This window comes from Macaca mulatta, chromosome 7 (assembly GCF_049350105.2).
Source record: "Macaca mulatta isolate MMU2019108-1 chromosome 7, T2T-MMU8v2.0, whole genome shotgun sequence".
Taxonomy (NCBI): domain Eukaryota; kingdom Metazoa; phylum Chordata; class Mammalia; order Primates; family Cercopithecidae; genus Macaca; species Macaca mulatta.
In genome coordinates, this window is record NC_133412.1 from 24,912,206 (window position 1) to 24,928,999 (window position 16,794).

At 38.5% G+C, this 16,794-nt stretch overlaps 1 long non-coding RNA gene across 1 annotated transcript in view; it reads left to right on the top strand.

The window, feature by feature from the left end:
* The window catches only part of LOC144329864 (uncharacterized), a 191,496-nt gene extending 179,981 nt beyond the window's left edge, over nucleotides 1-11,515 (top strand). Inside the window, exon 3 of the long non-coding RNA XR_013395564.1 lies at nucleotides 10,411-11,515. This is a non-coding gene — a long non-coding RNA (uncharacterized LOC144329864). The remainder of the gene's footprint in view (nucleotides 1-10,410) is intronic.
* The last annotated feature ends 5,279 nt before the right edge of the window (nucleotides 11,516-16,794 follow it).

The window sequence follows — 16,794 nt, forward strand, 5'->3', positions numbered from 1 at the left end:
ATGTACCCTAGAACTTAAAGTATAATAAAAAATAAATAATAAATTAATACATAAAAAAGAAATAGGATCTTTGTAGATAGAATTATCTAATGTGAAGTCATAATGGAGTATGATGGGCTGTAAATACCATATGACTGGCATCCTGGTAAGAAGAGGAAGGAGACACATAGAGAGAATGCCATGTGATGACAGAGGCAGAGCTCAGACCGATGCCACTGTAGTCCAAGGAATACCAAGGATCGATGGCCACCACCAGAAACTAGGAAAAGGCAAAGGAAGGATTCTACCCAGACTTCAGAGGGAGCGTGGCCCTGCCAACACCTTGATTTTGGACTTCTCACCTCAGAAACTGTGAGGAAATAAATTTCTTCTTTGTGAGCCACCCAGTTTGTGGTACTTGATATGGAATCCCTAGGGGACTAGTACAGAATCTCTCATACAATTGCAGTCAGATCTTGACTTGGGCTGGAATTAAATTCTTAGTCCATTCCTGGTGCTATAACCAAAGCCCTTAGGCCGGGTAATCCATAAGCAATAGAAATTTATTTCTCACAGTTGTAGATGTAGAGAAGTTCAAGGTCAAGGTAACAACAGGTGCAGGTGAGGACTTTCTCCCTGCTTCATAAATGGCACTGTGTTGCTGCATCCTCGTGAGGTGGGAGGAAAGCAAGGGCAAAAGCGACTAACAGACTGCCTCTTGTTCTTTTACTATATCAGGGCACTAACCCCATTCATGACATGGAGCTCTCATAACCTACTTATCTCCTGAAGGCCCCGTCTCTTAATATTGTTGGATTGGGGATTCAGTTTCAACATTAAATTTGGAGGAACACAAACATCCAATCCAGTAGCACAATTGAAGGTTCTATGGGGCTATGTGTCCAGAGGCTTCTCCATATGACAGGTGCTTCATCGTGGATGATAGGAACTCCTGGGGCCTGGCTGGACATTGTTCTCTTGCTTCTTGCAGCCTTTCCACGTGACCAGGTGTGTTGGACTTTTTTACGTGGCAGCTAGCTTCCCCCAGAGCAAGTGTTCCAGAAGACCCAAGTGGAAGGAACAAGACTCCATTGACCTAACCTCAAAAGTTACACAGTGAGAGAGGGGCTATGAGAGGATAGGCTCCAGAATTTAATTAGTGGTTTAAGCCCGAGACTGCAGGAAAAACACCTGTTTCATTGTATCAGGAGAGAAGCAGATGAGGATGGATAGAGACACAACAAATGTGTGGATGGAGAGTGACATATGGGAGTGGGTACAGCAGCTTCAGGATGTTGAGAGAATTCTCATGTACTGGCATCTAGTGTCTCTGTGTCTGAAGAAACAAAGTTATGTGCTGACACTGGTAAGAAAGAAGTGTGGTAGGAGAGAGAGCTTGGGAGAGTGATGTTTGGAAAGAGCCACAGTGAAGAATGGGGGAGAGAGCTAACTACGATAACATACACCACAAGACCCCAACATCTGTCATTGTTAAATGATAAATTTTGGAAAGGGGAATGAGAGTGAAATCCTGGGGGAGCGGTTGTTTCCTGCTGTCAGTGGCATTCTTGTTGACATTTCCTGAGTTTTCCAGCCCTAATCTAGGTCTCCAGCAGTCAGCGAACTAGATGTTATTTCTGAAATCAAGGTAATGGAAGCTGGGAAAATATGATCACTGTTTCATAAGTACATTTCATTAAAAATCAATGTCTTCATATTTCGTAGGCCACAAGAGAAGGGAAGAAAAATGTGAAAAATAGTTCACACATCTCATCTAAACATACTTAGAGAATGCCTTACTCTGTTTTTGTGAACCAGTCCTTCCACATTTCCCTTTGTAGCATACTACTGTATTTAATGTGGGAAAACAGTACCTAACATATGAATTTTTCTGACTCAGACTGCACAGATTAATTGTATCTCATCCTAGAAAACAGTCATATTTAGTTCATTTTGCTGTGATTGATTGCCTGGGTGTGGGTGAGAGGCAGACCCATTTTCCTCAGTGTTAACTTCAGTTGTGTTAGGTGTGGCCATTTTTGTCAATGATCATGGAGTGAGTTTCTGTGATTAGTCATTTAACTGTATTTGCAAGCTAAATTGTGTTTACAACAAACCCCTTGGTTTAGAGACGGAGACCATGTCAAATTGCATCCTATGAAAATTGCATAAATAAAAATTTGCATCTAGAAGGGCCCTTCATGAAAATTATGAAAAGATTGTGGAATTTTTATTTGCATTGTGTAGTAGCTCTGTAATTGACAAATGAATTCTAACTGTAGTCCATAATACATGGCATCCAATGATTATTCATCATAACTGCATATATATTGCTTTGCTCATTATGAAAAGTAACAGTGTTGGCAATCACGTTAATTGTTTTTCTTATCAGATTAGTGACAAAGTGCCATAATGAACATAACCTTCCAGAACGCATTCACTAATGGAATAAACAAAGCTAGGTCTTGGCACAGTACAGATCATACAAAGACAGATGTGCCTTTTCATCTCTTCCTGAGAGCCACAGCAGTACCACTCTTCTCTGTGAAGTGTCCTTGACTCTAACTTGGTCTGGAATTTCAGAAGCATTCATTACTTTTTGTCTCATGATTAGTCAAAAAAAGATCTGGCTGGGCATGGTGGCTCACACCTGTAATCCCAGCACTTTGGGAGGCTGAGGTGGGTGGATCACAAGGTCAGGAGATTGAGACCATCCTGGCTAACACGGTGAAACCCCGTCTCCACTGAAAATACAAAAAAATCAGCCGGCTGCTGGGTGGGTGCCTGTAGTCCCAGCTACTCGGGAGGCTGAGGCAGGAGAATGGCGTGAACCCGGGGGGCAGAGCTTGCAGTGAGCAGAGATTGCACCACTGCACTCCAGCCTGGGCAACAGAGCGAAACTCCATCTCAAAAAAAAACAAAAAAAAAAACTATACCATCAATCCAAACAGAGAATTACATGAAAATTTCTAAAAATGAAGACTTTAAACTAAAGTCCTTGGGTTTGGACAATTGCCTGGAAAGACTTAAATAATCAGGAAAAAAAAAAAAAAGCTTCAAACACCAAGACATTCTCCCTTCTTTAAAAATTTGAAGAAGATGATTCCAGGGTGAAGTAGTATGTTAGTCTGTTTTTACATTGCTGTAAAGAAATACCTGAGACTGGGTAATTTATAAAGAAAAGAGGTTTAATTGGCTCATTATTCCACAGGATGTACAGGAAGCATGATGCCGACATCTGTTCTACTTCAGAGGAGGCCTCAGGAAACTTATAATCATGGCGGAAGGGGGAGTAGGCGCATCACATGGCTGGAGTGGAAGCAAGAAATAGGGGGGTGTGGTGCTACACACTTAAACAAGCAGATCGCATGAGAACCCTTGTCACAAGAATACCACCAAGTGGATGTTGCTAAACCATTCATGAAGGATCCACCTTCATGAGCCAGTCACCTCCTGCCAGACCCCCATCTCCAACACTGGGGATTACAATTTCACAGGAAATTTGGGTGGGGACACAGATCCAAACCGTATCAAGTGTCATCACAGTTGACAATGCCTGAGGTAGTTTTAATTCATCAGTGCATAGACAACATAATTCCCATCTCCTGTGCAGCAAGAGGGGCAGATGCTATCAAGGCTTAAACACTATGAAAGATAATATTTGTTTATCTACAGAACTGAAATCACTATTATAGAACTCATTATTCTCATCTTCCCTAGGTACAAACAAATTTCTTGCTTTAAGAAGAGAAAGTTCATTTCTTTTGCCCTGGTCCCAGGTTTGGTTGGTTTTCTTGTCCTCCTCCTTTTCCTTTGTGTCCTTTTCTTTTTGCTCTTTAAAGGCCAGTAGTTATTCTGAAAATGATTTCTTATTTCTGAAATTAGCATACCCATCACCTTACTAACAACTAAGTCACCTCCATGTGTGTTTCTCAGGGACACCTGCAGGTAAATTGTGAGCAGGTAGTTCATGACAATCATTATATCACTGAGAGAATTTGCAGGAGACATTCAGTTATTTATGCTAAATCAGCCATTATTGGGTACCTATCAGATACACTCACTGTTCCAGGACCTATACTTCAGGATATGAACTTCCCAGAACAGAGTAGGCATTGAATGTTTATTAAGTAAGTGGCAGTACCCGCTTCCAAGAAGCTCCCACTCTAATGAGGGAGGTGGACCTTTACACAGAAAAGTATAATTTATAGTTTGAAGAGTATTCTAGAATAGTTAGAAATAACCAAAATGGGAGCACAAGGAAGGAAGTAACCAAGTTTGGGAAGATTGAGAAAGGCCCCACAGAAATAGTGTTTGGAGTAGATTTTGAAGGAGGAGCAGATATTTGTCAGGTGAAAAGGCTGGAAGAATGGTGTCTGAGGGTATGTGTGTATTTGTTTGTAGAGGAGTTTGAACACAGGCATTCCAAGCAAGGGTAATGGTACATGTAAAGGCATGGAGGCTGAAGTGGTGTGGTGGATCCTGGAAACAGTGTTCAGTTTTGCTGGAATCTGGGAGATATCCAGGTGAGGGGCTAATTGAGAAGAAAGATAGGTTCCAGATGTTGAAAGACCCTGTGATCTTCATTGCAGAGTTTTGGGCTTTTCCAATAGGAATCAAATGATGGTCCAGTAAAAAAGAGACAAAAATCACATTTATTTTAAAAATCAACTTTTCACCATTGAGGTTAATGTCAGCTGTAGGGTTGTTATATATGGCCTTTATTGTATTGAGGTACATTCCTTCCATACCTAGTTTGTTGAGAGTTTTTATTATGAAAGCAAGTTGAATTTTTCATCAAATGCTTTTTCTGCATCTGATGAGATGAGCATATGGTTTTTGTCCTTCATTTTGCTAATATGATATTTCACATCTATAGATTCACATATGTTGAACCATCCTTGCATCCCTAGGATAAATTCTACTTGATCATGGTGAATCATACTTTTAATATGCTGTTGAATTCAGTTTACTAGTATTCTTGTTGTTGAGGATGTTTTGAATCGATATTCATCAGGGATATTGGCCTGTAATTTTCTTTTATTGTAATGTCCTTGTCTGGCTTTGGTATCAGAGTAATGCTGGCCTCATGAAAAGAGTTCCAAAGTACTCCTTTTTCTTTAATTTTTAGGGAACACTTGAGAAAAATTGGTATTATTCTTTAAATGTTTGTTAGAATTCACCCATGAAGTCATCAAGTCCTGGGCTTTTCTTTGACGGGAGAAAATTTTATTATTGATTCCATCTCCTTATTATTCATATTTTTAGATTTTAAATGTTTTCTTGATTCAGTGTTGGTAAATTGTATGTGTCTATGGTGTGCCCATTTCTTCTAGTTATCCAATTTATGGGCATATAATTCTGAAGATCAGGAACAACACAAAGATGCCCACTTTAACCACTTCTATTCAATATAATATAATATTAGAGGTCCTTGCCAGAGTAATTGAGCAAGAGAAATAAATAAAAGGCATCTAAGTAAGAAAGAAAGTGGTGAAATTGTTGCTGTTTGCTGACATGATCTTATGTATAGAAAACCCTAAACACCCTATCAAAAAAAAACTGTTGGAACTGAAAAACAAATACAGTAAAGTTGCAGGATACAAAATCAACAAACAAAAAGCAGTAGTATTTCTATACACTAACAACAAATTATCCACAACAGAAATTTAAAAATTTTATTCACAATAGCTACAAAAACTAAAATACCTAGGAATACATTTAACCAAAGAGAAGAAAGATCTCTACAATGAAAACTATAAAACATTGATAAAAGAAATTGGAGAAGACACAAATACATGGAAATATATTCTGTCTGCATGTCTTGGAAAAATTAATATTGCCAAAATGTGCATACTACTCAAAGCAGTATACAGATTTGAAGCAATTACTATAAATATTGCAATGCCATTTTTTCACAGAAATAGAAAATAAAATCTTAAAATTTATATGGTATTGCAAAGACACCAAATAACCAAAGCAAACTTGAGCAGGATAAACAAAGCTGGAGGCATCACACTATTTGACTTTAAACTATATTACAAAGCTATAGTACATAGAATAACATTATACTGGCATAAAAATAGACACAACCAATAGAACAGAATAGTGAACCCAGAAATGAACTCACACATCAATGATCTATTAATTTTTAACAAAAGTGCCAAGAACATAATCGGTAAGGGACAGTGGCTTTAATAAAGAGTGTTGGGAAAACTGGATATCCACATGCAAAAGAATGAAATTAGACCCATATCTCTCTCCACATACAAAAATAAAATCAAAATGGTTTAAGGGCTCAAATGTAAGTTCTGAAACTGTAAAACTAACTAGAAGAAAACGTAGGAGAAGAAAACTACACAACATTGGTTTGGGCAATTATTTTTTTAATTTGACCCAAAAAGCTCAAGAAAACAAAACAAAAAATAGACAAAAGGCATTACATCAGACTAAAAATCTTCTCCATAGCAAGAAAACAACAGAGTGAAGAGAAAACCTACAGGTTAAGAGAAAATATTTGCAAGCAATACCTCTGAGAAGGGGTTAATATCCAAAATATGTAAGAACTCAAAAACTCAATAGCAAAAAAATAAATAACTCAATTTAAAAATGGGCAACAGATATATGAAAAAATGCTCAACATCAGTAATCATTAGGGAAATGATGAGATTATTACTTCCCACCTGTCATAATGGCTATTATTAAAAAAACGATGCAAGATAACAAATATTGGTAAGGATGGGAGAAAAGAAAATCTTTGTACACTGCTGGTGAAAATGTAAATGAGTACAGCCGTTATGGAAAACTGTGTGGAGATTCCTCAAAAAACTAAAAGCAAAACAACAATATGGTCCAGCAATTCCACTACTGGGTAGGTAGTCTAGGACTTAAAATTAGTATTTTGAAGAGATAGCTACACTCTCATGTTCATTACAGCATTATTTACAGTGTCCAAGATGTGGAAATAACTTAAGTATCAACCCAGGGATGAATGGATAAAGAAAAAGGGAAATATATACACAATGGAATACTACACAGCCTTAATAATGAAGAAAATCTGTTTTTTGAGGCAACATGAGTGAACCTAGAGGACGTTATGTTAAGTGAAACAGACCAAGAACGTAAGGAGAACAATTACATGTTCTCACTTATATATGGAGTCTAAAATAATAAAATACATAGAAGCAAAGAGTAGATTAGTGATTACTGGAGGCTGGGGGTGGGGAGTTTGGGGAATGAGAAAGATGTCGGTCAAAGGGCAGAAAGTTGCAGTTAGACAGCAGGAATAAATGATAACTATTTAAGTTGATGGATATGAAATTAGCTTGTTTCAATCATTCCACATCATTCGTGTGTGTGTGTGTGTGTGTATATATATATATCTATATATAATATATATAAAATAACATCACTGTGTACCCCCATAATTCTATGCAATTATAATGTGTCAAAAAATAAAATTAAATTTAAAAAACTAAGTTTAAAAAAGATCACTCTGTTCAGTGTTTCCTAGGGTAAATAACTTTTTAAAATGATGGATGAAATAAAGGTAACATTTTTCTTTATTTCAAAAGAACTCTGAATTTATAATGTTGTGCACTAAGAATCTCTAAAAGGAGATTATACTGTAAAGCATCCAGCATCACCACCTCTTTGTTCCAAAACCAGGAAATCTCAAGGGGTGATAATATTGTGTTCACTTCCATTTATGCAAACTGTATGTCTTTTGGAAAAGGCCATTCCACACTCAAGGACTTCATGTCACATATTTGGGCACTTCAGTGCCTTCAAAATATTAATATAATTGGAGGTTGAAAGGTTCGTGCTGTCCCAAGCAAAGCATGAAGTGTTTCATGAATTGGTGGAAAATTAGGACCAGCAGGATGTCATGTGTCCATTTCAGTGTTTTGGTTCTAGGGAAATCCAAGACAGTACATGATTGATTAGGATTAATTGTATTTACTTACATAGTTCTCTTTGTGGATGTTTTCATATGAGCTGGGAAAGCACAAAAATTAAGCAGACACCTTTGAATTATTCAAGCTGATGGTTGAAATAGCCCATTAATATTTCAGATCACCCCCCTGTACAAAATAATTCCTACGTTAGTTCATCTCTCTGCATTAAAGCATCTGCACCTGAAAAAATTAAAAAGCTTGGGCTACATTTTTAAAAAGTCTTTCCAGCTATAAGTGGTAAGGATTCTATTACTTACTTAAACAGTATATGAGGGCCACATTAATTAGAGTGTATATCACCTAAGCTTTCTCCCTTTTTCAGTAATTGACAGATCACCAAGGCAAATAATGCTTAAGGCAGATCAGATATCTGTTTGGAAACGATAAAGAAAAACAATAGCAAATAATAAACAGATTTTACTTATATATTAAATACTGGTTTTCTCAGATTTAAATATTTATTGAGTATGTATTCTGAGATAAGATAGCGGCTTAAAACACCTTTCCACTCAAGGCTTGGCACTTAGCACAGCCTGATGTCACTTTTCATGTCATCCTAAGTCTGTTTCCAAAAATGTGGTCGTGAGACCACCTACCAAATCATACTGGCTAGAAAAGCTTATCGATGAACATTCCTGGGTGCTAATCCTCTAGGGACGCAGATTTCATAGAGCAGGCTAGAGCTCAGGAATCTGCGTTGTTAACAAACTCCCCAACAGAATCTCATGCACACACATTTAAATACCACTTCCTCCAAGATGTAAATCACTGTGCTGGGAGTATAGCCAAATAAATAGTAGACGAGGGTCTGAGGTAACATCAGAGTAACAGGAGATTAATACCTCTGCGTTCTGGTAGCTCCCCTCACTTCATTCTAACCAATGGCAAGGAGGTCGCTGCTCCTCTGTTTCACCCCTTGTCTTGTCTGAAAGGTAAACAAACTTCGCCTAAGAAAAGCCTCTTCCAGAAAGTAGTTTCACCAACAAGTGGGGGAAGGGAGCAACAGAGAGGTTGGAGATCTAATGGGGAAAGATCTGCCTTAAGCTTTTTTTTTTTTTTCTCAAAAAGTAGATGGAGTTTGGAGAAACAAAGGTGATTCCAGGGTTCACTGTATAAACTATCCAAATGGATTTAGAGATAATACGAGTACATTTGGAGCTAAGGCAAAGATCCAGTACACATAGGATAACTCAATACAACTAAAAACACAGTCATTTGATTTTTAATGAATGCAAAAATTTTAATATGCTTCCAGACCTTGTTTTTCTTTTTTCTATTTTCTTCTATTTTTGAAGTTCTCTGTATTCTTGAATGTGGACTTTTTTCTTTTATAAATCCAGTCCACTAATGCATACAAAGCTCTTTTTCTGCCCTAAGGCTAAGAACATTCCAGGTGAACTAATCAATCAATTTTTGCCCATTAAGAAAGAGCACTAAAATAAAAAGAATCCTAACCTTTTGATGGATCTGCTAGTTGTTTGCTAAATACTTTCTTTTTTTAGTGGCGAAACACCAAGAGGAGAAGCAGACTTTCACCTTAAGGAGAGGAAGAGCTTCCAGTTCCCAGGGAATTTGTAGCATTTGGGGAATTTGTACCATTTGGGGAATTTTTTTTTCAAATCCTGGAGTATTGGTCAACCATAGCATCACTTGGTGATAGTGGTTCTATTTTTAGTTAAGTCTTTCTAGCCCAAGTTGGAACATGTGCATATTTAAAATGTAGAATAAATGCTTTTGCAAAACAAACTGAGAACCAGGCGTGGTGTCTGGCTTAACTGAATACCTAACTCAGCAATAGCTTTTGCACAGTGTTGTTCAAAGTATCTTCCTTAAATTTTCAGATTCTTTGCCTTATATTATAGAATTGATGGAGTAACTGATTTATTTTGTAGGATCTGAAACTCCCAACTTGTTATTTCCAGGTTCTGAGTGTTATACGACTGAACCTATTGGTAATATGTGTTGTTCCAGCCTAATGGTTAAATGAGAGAAGTTCATGAAGAAAAATGAGATATGATGTTGCATTTCATGAAACAGCTGTCTCAGCCCAAAGAAATGTTTCTCTTATCTGTAGAAGAAGATAAAATAAGACATAGCTGACCAGAGATCTTCCAGTTTTAAAAGTTTAACAACAACAACAGCAACAACAACAACAAAAAAAACAGATGTTTCACAAGCACAGTGTCTAGCCTACCATGGTGTTTTACTCTGGTCTTCTGGTGGATGCTTTTCCTCAGCTGAACATATTCCTAACTAATAGTGGAAATCAATAGAGAAATTGGATTCAGGTTAGAATCCAACTTAGCTGAAGCCATTATTACTTCAAGCAAGAGATACATAAAATTAGAGAATGACAATCTGATTTACTAAATTAATAAGCACACCACAACTATGTTTAACTCAGTATTGTGGTTTTAAAGGTCAGAAGTAATAGAAAAAATCAATCCATTTCTCTCTTCTTTTCTTTTTTCAGGTTTTTGACCAGACAAGCCAACCTTTTTCAAGGTAAACAACATTATACCATTCTCCAATTTGTTGGCAAAATCCAGCAAATTGTTATTGGTTTTAGATAAGTTTTTGCTGTATGTCATGAGTGAGACATTCAAATGGTGCTCAGAATTAGAGTTTACTGGTGATGTTAGTGATGTGAGCATGCTATGAATATTGCTTGACTAAGTACTGGACTTAACAGAAATTGAGAGAGAGAGAATGAGAGAGACAGCGTGTATGTGTGTATCTTTTTCTTGCCCAGTCAGCCCTTTTATGATACAGCAGACTCTTTGTCTCTGATGTTCAAAGACAGAAGAAGGTTTCTTTGTGAGCAGCTGTGGCAAGGCCTTGCACCTCTCCAAAGCCTATTTTGGAAGAATTAGAAAGCCAAGTGCCCCCAGCACAGCCCTAACCTTTCAGCTTTGGTGAGGCCTTCCTGTCCAACTCCAGCAGGAGAGTATTCGCCAAGTTGTTTAACTCTCCAGGAGTATCTGTAAAAATTAGCAATTGAAGATGTGCTAATCATATTAAATAACATAATAGAGATCCTTTTTTATTTCATTAGAAAATCAGAATGCATCTGATGTGCACCATCTGGTTTGTGAATACAGGAATAAGTTTTCAAAAGGGCACATTTCCAAGTTCTATGTTTCATATGCTTCAGAAGGAAAAACCTGTAAGCAGCTCTATTTTTAATGAGAGCAATGCTAAAGCTAATAAGGTTGGGGTGGATTTGTAGTATGTGCCTTTTCTCCTAAACTACATGTGTTTGCAATACATTTGGCAGACGTGTCCTGTTGAGAGGCTGGGCTTCCAATTGAAAATTTTAAAGTTCTCCATGTGTTAATTGGAAAATAGAGAAAACTATCATTGTAGTAGAGCATCTGGCTTCCTAGATATTAATTATGGGTCCATCTACTCATAAAGACTAGTATTTTAAAGTTATCTCCTGTTATTTCCTATGTTAATTCTAGAGACTATAAGTTTTCAGATCATGGAAAAAGTCAAGTTAAACTTCATTATGTATTGTATGCTTTTTAAAAATGTCTTTTACATGCAGTCACTGTACATAATAAGCAGAAACAAAATAATAATAAAATATCAGATTTACTATTGCTACCCCCATACTGAGTTCCTAAAATATATTTTTTATTTAAACAAAAATATAGTTCTGGAATGTAGTCATCTTACTCTATGAAACAGAAACATATTTGGATCACAAACCTGCTTTAGAGGAGTAATTCCTTCAGTTTCTTCCATAATTTTTACAAGTCTATACAGTAACAAACAGGATTTGTGAGGCAATATAATGTTCTTCTTAACCTCTGAGTAATTGGAGGCATCATCTGTATGTATTCCACAAGTCCAGCTCATGCTGATGAAGGAAGTATAATTACATTACAGGCAATCTCATCTAAGGTAATTACAATTGTCACCGTCAATCCAATTAAACAGGATAACTAACTCTACTGAGTCAGAAGCACCATGAAGCTTTCTGATTAAATCCAGGCTTTGGGATAAGGATGTGATTAGAATTTTGAGAATTTTCATTTGCTAAAATACTGTTGCGTATACAAATAGATAACAATGTTGGGAGAGGGGATTGGTGGGGAGAGATTGGATATAGATAGGCTTTGTTTTTTTTTTTTTTTTTTTCATTTACTGGTCAATTTCTTATTTCTAAGCCAGAAATCACTGTAGATTCTCAGCATCAAACTTCAGGCCACACAACATCATTATGGAAAGGTTACCCCAGCATCATAACATCCTAATGCTCTACTGTTCCCATCTGGCCTCTCGTCCTGAATCAAGCCTGGATCTCATTATTCCTTCAGAGACCTTTCATCTTGTTCCAGTTGTAACGATGCAAAACACCATCTCCTGAGCTCCAGCCCTGCCTTTGCAGGATGGAGGAAGTTGGCTCAAATAACAGTCCCTTACCCCTGAAACTCTTGCACTGGTTTGCACAGGGTCAGTGTGGGAGGTAACGTGGAACATCACTAAGAATTACAGAGGTATAATGACAAGTGGATAGGATGCACTTCTCAAAGATTTCATCTCTGTCTCTATAGTCCAGGCAAGAGGATAAGCTTTGGATAACAGAACTCAGAGAATGAGAAGTGGGAACGCTACTGGGCACTGTGACTAAGACTGATAAAGGGCCCAAGTGAGATGGCATATGCTTTCATTACATGATACACTATGTGAAGATACTGGTGTTTTCTTTATGGTTTTTCATATATAAAGAGATATAGGAGATAAACTTCTTCATCAGGGGGTAGGAGGGGAGAATTTACAATCTGATGTCAATGGCTCCCTTAGTCACCACTCACCACTCAGCATCATCTCTCAGAAGCCCACACCCTGGCTTTTCTGTCCTGTAGCTGGGACCTTCTGCCTGTCTCCATTTCTTCTTATGTGTTTTTCATTCTTCACACACTCCTTGCCACTCGTGGTTGCCTTTTCTCTTTGTCCCTATAGGAACTTCCAATCCTGCTTTAGAACTTACCTCCTTCAGGAAAGCAAATGTCACTGAAGTGTGGGAGTGGAGTGGAGAAAAGACTAGGTAGGAAGAGAGCCGAGCTCAATTTTATATTCCACGACTAACTGGTTCTGACTTTCTCAACAAGTCACCAAAGCTAGCTGAGTCCAAGTTCCTCATCTGTAATATGAAGATGTTACCATCTGTCCTGCCAACCCCATTTTACTTAATTTCATTGTGAGTGTCTAAGGTGAAGTTATGAATGTGCAAAAAGTCCCTTGTACTTTATAAATTCCTTACAAATTTCAGGGAATATATATAATTATTATTATTATTAAGTCCCCTCCCTCTCACCCCAATTACTTCCTTTTGTTGACTCCTGCAGCTCTTACAATTTAAATGGTACTTCTTAAAATGCCCTCTTTTATTTCCTGGTATGTTGTTTCTGTTCTTTCTGTTTCCTTTTGAGCGTCTAAGAACCTAAAGGCTGGCACTATGTTGCTTACTTCTTTTCTGTTTTTCCTAACATTTAATTTATTTTCTGACCCCCTGAGATAGAGTGATTTGTCGAGGCATTGTATTGTGTTTATACCCTCTTTTGTTTTCCTCCCACGATTGCAAGCATACAGCCCAACTTAGTCTTGAAGAAGTCAGGCTGCAGCATCAGATAATGAGCATAGAAAGAGGAACCAGAGGCAGAGGCCCACTGTGATGCTCTTGGCAATGACTAAGACCATGGCCTGACCCTGGGAGATGGAGAGGAGGCAGTCTCATAGTGCCTGAGATTGAGTTTCTTATCTTTCTGATAGGATAGAGATCAAAAACCAAATTAATTTGACTTTAAAAAATAAAGAAAAGACACATTCCTTGCACATCCAAGTTTGTGGACTAAAACTTTACTTAAAGAAAGTCCTTAACACATAATTGTTATTATTACAGGATGCAATTCCTAAAAAGATTCTAGAATATATCCGGTCAGATAAACTTAAGAGAAAAATAGAGCCAGGAAAGTCTTGAGCTATTTCTTTCATTAGGGGTAGAAGTGGGTATCCTTCCGCTACTTATTTAAAGAAAACTAAACAGGGATATGCTAATAGCTTCAATTAAAATTGTGGAAGAAATAGTCCAGGAGACATCTTGAAACTTGAAACCTTATGAGATTGAATTAACTATTTTAAGTATTCAGAATTTTCATTAACATACAATATATGCTATAGTTACAATATTTGTTATGTTTGAAATTCAGAGCGTAATTTGTTAGATTCTTTCTCTTTTAAAACTCTAGGATCCATCCTTGGTGGATTTTATGACAAGGCCTTTAAAATGGAGTGGCTATAAGGAATTATTCACTGTAATAGTTTGCTGGAGTGCAGTGGTGCGATCTCAGCTCACTGCAAGCTCCGCCACCCGGATTCATGCCATTCTCCTGCCTCAGCCTCCCGAGTAGCTGGGACTACAGGTGCCCACCACCACCATGCCTGGCTAATTTTTTGTTTGTTTGTTTGTTTGTATTTTTAGTAGAGACAAGGTTTCACTGTGTTAGCCAGGATGGTCTCGATCTCCTGACCTCGCGATCTGTCTGCCTCAGCCTCCCAAAGTGCTGGGATTACAGGCATGAGCCACTGCGCCTGGCCTCACTGTAATAGTTATCTACTGCTGTGTAACCAATATCCCTGAAATTTTACAGCTTAAAACAAGCATGTGCTGTCTCACATACTTTCTGAGGGTCAGGAATCTGAGAGCGGTTTTGTGCAAGGTCTCTCAGGAGGCAAATCTAAGATGTTGGTACCTCAGCCATCTGAATGCAGGGCTGGGAGTGCAGGGTCCACTTCCCCAAGGGCTCATTAACATGGCTGTTGGCAGAGCCCTCTGCTTCTCATTAACTATTACTAGGAGGTTCAATTCCTTACATGTTCGCCTCTCCATAGGCCACTTGAGTGTCCTCAAGACGTGGCATCAGATTTCTTCCACAATGAGTGATCTGAGACAGAGAGAAAGGATCAGATAGAAAAAGAGAACAAGCAATAAATCCAAAAGGCTTTTACTCACACCAGCCAGCTCAGACACCAACTGGGTGTCCAACAATTCTATTCAATTCTGATACCAATTCCCAGAGTTAGTGCAGACACCCTGGGTCAAGGGCTTAATCCCATAAGACTGCTCCTACTTCAGATGCCAACTGCCAATGGAATGTCTAGGCTACCTTTCAGGGAACAACACCTCCCTGACTCAGACATTTCCCTGACCACATCCCCGATCCCCACCAGGCAGCCCAGGATCAGTAATTTGCTAGAATTACTCACAGAACTCAGGAAAGCACTCTACTTGCTATTACAGGTTTATTATAAAGGATACAATTCAGGAACAGCCAAATGGAAGAGATTCACAGAAGGTATGGGGGTTGGGGGCTTCTATGCACTCTCCATGTGCAGCTCCACGTGTTTACCAACCCGGAAGCTCTTCCAAACTGCCATTGTTTAGGGGCTTTTATGGAGGTTTTATTAAATAAGCGCAATTAATTACATCACTGACCATTCATGAGTAACTCAATTTCTAATCCCTTTTCCCTCCCTGGAGGTTGGGGATTGGGGCTGAAAGTTTCAAGCTTCTAATCAAGGCTTGGTCTTCCTGATGACCTGCCTCCATCCTGAAGCTATCTAGAGGCCTGCTAAGAGTTACCTCATTAGAGCACATATGCTCCTATCACCCTACTACTTTTTTTTATAGAGAGGGGTGGTGCAGGGTAGATTTAATTTACATAGTAGCGACTCAGGGCCCAGTTAGAGCTGGCAGAGTTGGGGAATCTATAACCCTAAATGGCATCCCTCCTCCCCTTCCCCCTTGGAGACCAGTCCTCAAAACACTTGAATGGGGCTCTCTGGGTTGTACAGAAGATAGTCCAGTTGAAAACAGAGAGAGATCTGAGTATAAAGCTGTCCCCAAGTCAGGGGAAGTCCAGGCCTGGAGATAGTTCTCTGTGTGGTGGTCCAGGGGTTTGAGGGAACAGGGGTTCCCAGGGCTTTAGGAGTTCCGTGCCAGGCACTGTGGACAAAGATAGAATGTCTTTCTTATTATATCACAAAGCCCCAGTACCTTTTATGACCTAGCTTCAGAAGTGACATGCCATCACTTCTGCTGTATTCTCTTGGTCACAAAGACCAATTATGATACAATGTAGGCGGGAACTGCATAAGAACTTGAATGCCAAGAGGCAGGAATCATTGGAGCCCATGTTGGAGGCTGGCTGCACATCCACCATGATTTTTCTTCCTTTATCTACAGATGTTTCAAGGAAATTTGGTGTCCCCTTGAATGTGGTTTGAATATGCTCATAATGTGATTCCTTGGCTAAATGATGATATGTTATCTATTTACATTACTAAACTCTTGGTGGCCCTTGCACATGTGAGCTGTTGAAACAAAAACTTGCTTGAAATTCTCACAGGAATTCTCAAGGCCTGAAAATGGTATATGTGTCCCATTCAAACTGGCAATGGAGAGCTGCCTGGCCCAAACCACAGAACCTGGGCTGCACTAACATTCCTGCTGCTGAATTGTGCCATGACCTCCGATTTCCCATCCTTAAAACCCAAGAATCAAGGGAGATGATCTACATTGAACCTTCTTGTGCCAAATTAGAAACTAGCCTAAGAAGGCTCAGATAAAATTGTTTGATAATTATGATAAGGACCTCATCAGATACCTTTTGGTGAAGGTGAGATCAAGGGTCTAGGAACATGTTTAGCTGATTTGTAGAACTTACATTTCTTTTTAAAAAGGAGTTTATTAAAATCATATATAACTTCCCCAGTCAGTCACCACATACTCTAATTGACCCATAAAATGTTATTTCCGGCATGACACTTTATAATTGACCAATATGGT